Genomic DNA, 6,000 nt, shown 5'->3' with positions numbered 1-6,000 from the left:
TAAATTCGGATGCAATTTCTGTGTTTCATCGTCAATACGAAGGTCCAAGGGATTCAGTAAACCTGAAGTGAAGCATCGGAATCTGAAACTTGACTCACAGGAGAGGTTCAAATCACAAAAACTTAGAGTGTCAGTCCTCTTGTACTTAAGTCGGCATTGTGCATTTTGTATTAAATTCGGATGCAATTTCAGTGTTTCATCGTCAATAAGAAGGTCCAAGGTATTCAGTAAACCTGAAGTGAAGCATCTGCTTCTAAAACTGGACTCACAGGAGACGTTTAAGTCATAGAATGTGAGGGTGTCAGTCCCCTTGTACTTAAGTCGGCATTGTGCCATTTGTATTACATTCGGATGCAATTTCTGCGCTTCATCGTCAATAAGAAGGTCCACGGTATACAGTAGACCTGAAGTGAAGCATCGGTATCTGAAACCGGACTCACAGGAGAGGTTCCAATCACAGAAAGTTAGAGTGTCAGTCCTCGTGTACTTAAGTTGGCATTGTGCCTTTTGTATTAAATTTGGATACAATTTCCGTGTTTCATGGTCAATGAGAAGGTCCAAGATATACAGTAAACCTGAAGTGAAGCATCGGAATCTAAAACTGGACTCACAGGAGAGGTTCAAATCATAGAAAATTAGAGTGTCAGTCCTCTTGTACTTAAGTCGGCATTGTGGATTTTGTGTTAAATTCGGATGCAATTTCTGTGTTTCATCGTCAATACGAAGGTCCAAGGGATGCAGTAAACCTGAGGTGAAGCATCAGAATCTAAAACTGGATTCACAGGAGAAGCTCAAATCATAGAAAGTTAGAGTGTCAGTCCTCTTGTACTTAAGTCGGCACTTTGCCTTTTGTATTAAATTCGGATGCAATTTCTGTGTTCCATCGTCAATTAGAAGGTCCAAGGTATACAGTAAACCTGAAGTGAAGCATCTGAATCTAAAACTGGACCCACAGGAGAGGTTTAAATCATAGAAAGTGAGAGTGTCAGTCCTCTTGTACTTAAGTTGGCATTGTGCAGTTTGTATTAAATTCGGATGCAATTTCTGTGCTTCATCGTCAATAAGAAGGTCCAGGGTATACAGTAAACCTGAAGTGAAGCATCGGAATCTAAAACTGGACTCACAGGAGTGGCTCCAATCGCAGAAAATTAGAGTGTCAGTCCTCTTGTACTTAAGTCGGCATTGTGCCTTTTACATTAAATTCGGATGCAATTTCTGTGTTTCATCGTCAATAAGAAGGTCCAAGGGATTCAGTAAACCCAAAGTGAAGCATCGGAATCTAAAACTGGACTCACAGGAGAGGTTCAAATCACAGAAAGTTAGACTGTCAGTCCTCTTGTACTTAAGTCGGCATTGTGCCTTTTGTATTAAATTCGGATGCAATTTCTGTGTTTCATCGTCAATGAGATGGTCCAAGGTGTACAGTAAACGTGAAGTGAAGCATCGGAATCTAAAACTGGACTCACAGGAGAGGTTCAAATCATATAGAGTTAGAGTATCAGCCCTCTTATACTTAAGTCGGCATTGTGCCTTTTGTATTAAATTCAGATGCAATTTCTGTGTTTCATCGTCAATAAGAACGTCCAAGGGATAAAGTAAACCTGAATGAAGCATCGGAATCTAAAACTGGACCTACAGGAGAGGTTCAAATCATAGAAAGTTATAGTGTCAGTCCTAATGTACTTAAGTCGGCATTGTGCCTTTTGTACTATATTCGGATGCAATATCAGTGTTTCATCGTCAATAAGAAAGCCCAAGGGTAACAGTAAACCTGAAGTGAAGCATTGGAATCTAAAACTGGACTCACAGGAGCGGTTCAAATCATAGAAAGTTAGAGTGTCAGTCCTCTTGTACTTAAGTCGGCATTGTGCCTTTGGACTAAATTCTGATGCAGTTTCTGTGTTTCATCGTCAATAAGAATGTCCAACGGATACAGTAAACCTGAAGTAAAGAATCGGAATCTAAAACTGGACTCACAGGAGAGGTTCAAATCATAGAAAGTTAGAGTGTCAGTCCTCTTGTACTTAAGTCGCCATTGTGCCTTTTGTATTAAATTCGGATGCAATTTCTGTGTTTCATCGTCAATAAGAAGGTCCAAGGTATACAATAAACCTGAAGTGAAGTATCGGAATCTAAAACTGGACTCACAGGAGAGGTTCAAATCATAGAATGTTAGAGTGTCTGTCCTCTTGTACCTAAGTCAGCATTGTGCATTTTGTATTGAATTCGGATGCAATTTCTGTGTTTCATCGTCAATAAGAAGGTCCAAGGTATACAGTAAACCTGAAGTGAAGCATCGGAATATAAAAGTGGACTCGCAGGAGAGGTTCGAATCATAGAAAGTTAGTGTGTCAGTCCTCTTGTACTTAAGCCGGCATTTTGCCTTTTGTATTAAATTCGGATGCAATTTCTGTGCTTCATCGTCAATAAGAAGGTCCAGGGTATACAGTAAACCTGAAGTGAAGCATCGGAATCTAAAACTGGACTCACAGGAGAGGTTCCAATCGCAGAAAGTTGGAGATTCAGTCCTCTTGTACTTAAGTTGGCATTGTGCCTTTTGTATTAAATTCGGATGCAATATCTATGTTTCATCGTCAGTGAGAAGGTCCAAGGTATACAGTAATCCTGAAGTGAAGCATCGGAATCTAAAACTGGACTCACAGGAGAGGTTCAAATCATAGAGAGTTAGAGTATCAGTCCTCTTGTACTTAAGTCGGCATTGTGCATTTTGTATTAAATTCAGATGCAATTTCTGTGTTTCATCGTCAATAAGAACGTCCAAGGGATACAGTAAACCTGAAGTGAAGCATCGGAATCTAAAACTGGACTCACAGGAGAGGTTTCAATCACAGAAAGTGAGGGTGTCACTCCTCTTGTACTTAAGTCGGCATTGTGCCTTTTGTATTACTTTCGGATGCAATATCTGCGCTTCATCGTCAATAAGAAGGTCCAGGGTATACAGTAAACCTGATGTGAAGCATCGGAATCTAAAACCGGAGTCACAGGAGAGGTTCCAATCACAGAAAGTTAGAGTGTCAGTCCTCTTGTACCTAAGTTGGCATTGTGCCTTTTGTATTAAATTCGGATGCAATTTCTGTGTTTCATCGTCAATGAGAAGGACCAAGGTATACAGTAATCCTGAAGTGAAGCATCGGAATCTAAAACTGGACTCACAGGAGAGGTTCAAATCATAGAGAGTTAGAGTATCAGTCCTCTTGTACTTAAGTCGGCATTGTGCATTTTGTATTAAATTCAGATGCAATTTCTGTGTTTCATCGTCAATAAGAACGTCCAAGGGATACAGTAAACCTGAAGTGAAGCATCGGAATCTAAAACTGGACCTACAGGAGAGGTTCAAATCATAGAAAGTTATAGTGTCAGTCCTCTTGTACTTAAGTCGCCATTGTGCCGTTGGATTAAATTCTGATGCAGTTTCTGTGTTTCATCGTCAATAAGTATGTCCAACGGATACAGTAAACCTGAAGTAAAGAATCGGAATCTAAAACTGGACTCACGGGAGAGGTTCAAATCATAGAAAGTTAGAGTGTCAGTCCTCTTGTACTTAAGTCGGCATTGTGCATTTTGTATTAAATTCGGATGCAATTTCTGTGTTTCATCGTCAATAAGAAGGTTTAAGGGATACAGTAAACCGGAACTGAAGCATCGGAATCTAAAACTGGATTCACAGGAGAGGTTCAAATCATAGATTGTTAGAGTGTCAGTCCTCTTGTACTTAAGTCGCCATTGTGCCTTTTGTATTAAATTCGGATGCAATTTCTGTGTTTCATCGTCAATAAGAAGGTCCAAGGTATACAATAAACCTGAAGTGAAGTATCGGAATCTAAAACTGGACTCACAGGAGAGGTTCAAATCATAGAATGTTAGAGTGTCAGTCCTCTTGTACTTAAGTCCACATTGTGCCTTTTTGTATTAAATTCGAATGCAATTTCTGTGTTTCGTCGTCAATCAGAATGTCCAAGGGATATAGTAAACCTGAAGTAAAGCATTGTAATCTGAAGCTGGACTCACTGGAGAGGTTTAAATCATAGAATGTTAGAGTGTCAGCCCTCTCGTACTTAAGTCGGCTTTGTGTTTTTTGTATTAAATTCGGATGAAATTTCTGTGTTTCATTGTCAATAAGAAGGTCCAAGGAATACAATAAACCCGAAGTGAAGCATCGGAATCTAAAACTCAACTCACAGGAGAGGACAAATCATAGAAAGTTAGTGTGTCAGTCCTCTTGTACTTAAGCCGGCATTTTGCCTTTTGTATTAAATTCGGATGCAATTTCTGTGTTTCATCGTCAATAAGAAGGTCCAAGGTATACAGTAAACCTGAAGTGAAGCATCTGAATGTAAAACTGGACCCACAGGAAAGGTTTAAATCATAGAAAGTGAGAGTGACAGTCCTCTTGTACTTAAGTCGGCATTGTGCCGTTTCTATTAAATTCGGATGCAATTTCTGTGCTTCACGGTCAATAAGAAGGTCCAGGGTATGTAGTAAACCTGATGTGAAGCATCGGAATCTAAAACTGGACTCACAGGAGAGGTTCCAATCGCAGAAAGTTAGAGATTCAGTCCTCTTGTACTTAAGTTGGCATTGTGCCTTTTGTATTAAATTCGGATGCAATATCTGTTTTTCATCGTCAGTGAGAAGGTCCAAGGTATACAGTAAACCTGAATTGAAGCATCGGAATCTAAAACTAGACTCGCAGGAGAGGTTCAAATCATAGAAAGTTAGAGTGTCAGTCCTCTTGTACTTAAGTCGGCATTGTGCCTTTTGTATTACTTTCGGATGCAATTTCTGCGCTTCATCGTCAATAAGAAGGTCCAGGGTATACAGTAAACCTGATGTGAAGCATCGGAATCTAAAACCGGACTCACAAGAGAGGTTCCAATCACAGAAAGTTAGAGTGTCAGTCCTCTTGTACTTAAGTTGGCATTGTGCCTTTTGTATTAAATTCGGATTCAATTTCTGTGTTTCATCGTCAATTTGAAGGACCATGGTATACAGTAATCCTGAAGTGAAGCATCGGAATCTAAAACTGGACTCACAGGAGAGGTTCAAATCATAGAGGGTTAGAGTATCAGTCCTCTTATACTTAAGTCGGCATTGTGCATTTTGTATTAAATTCAGATGCAATTTCTGTGTTTCATCGTCAATAAGAACGCCCAAGGGATACAGTAAACCTGAAGTGAAGCATCGGAATCTAAAACTGGACCTACAGGAGAGGTTCAAATCATAGAAAGTTATAGTGTCAGTCCTCTTGTACTTAAGTTGGCATTGTGCCTTTTGTATTATATTCGGATGCAATATCAGTGTTTCTTCGTCAATAAGAAAGTCCAAGGGTAACAGTAAAACCTGAAGTGAAGCATTGGAATCTAAAACTGGACTCACAGAAGAGGTTCAAATCATAGAAAGTTAGAGTGTCAGTCCTCTTGTACTTAAGTCGTCATTTTGCCTTTTGTATTAAATTCGGATGCAATTTCTGTGTTCCATCGTCAATAGAAGGTAAAAGGTATACAGTAAACCTGAAGTGAAGCATCGGAATGTAAAACTGGACTCACAGGAGAGGTTCAAATCATAGATTGTTAGAGTGTCAGTCCTCTTGTACTTAAGTCGGCATTTTGCCTTTTGTATTAAATTCGGATGCAATTTCTGTGTTCCATCGTCAATAGAAGGTCCAAGGTATACAGTAAACCTGAAGTGAAGCATCGGAATCTAAAACTGGACTCACAGGAGAGGTTCAAATCATATAGAGTTAGAGTGTCAGTCCTCTTGTACTTAGGTCGGCATTGTGGCTTTTGTATTAAATTCGGAAGCAATTTCTGTGTTTCATCGTCAATAAGAAGGTCCAAGGTATACAATAAACCTGAAGTGAAGTATCGGAATCTAAAACTGGACTCACAGGAGAGGTTCAAGTCATAGAATGTTAGAGTGTCAGTCCACTTGTTCCTAAGTCAGCTTTGTGCATTTTGTATTGAATTCGGTTGCAATTTC

This window comes from Schistocerca serialis, unplaced genomic scaffold, assembly GCF_023864345.2.
Source record: "Schistocerca serialis cubense isolate TAMUIC-IGC-003099 unplaced genomic scaffold, iqSchSeri2.2 HiC_scaffold_1362, whole genome shotgun sequence".
NCBI classification, from domain to species: domain Eukaryota; kingdom Metazoa; phylum Arthropoda; class Insecta; order Orthoptera; family Acrididae; genus Schistocerca; species Schistocerca serialis.
Note: the sequence above shows the minus strand (reverse complement) of the source record.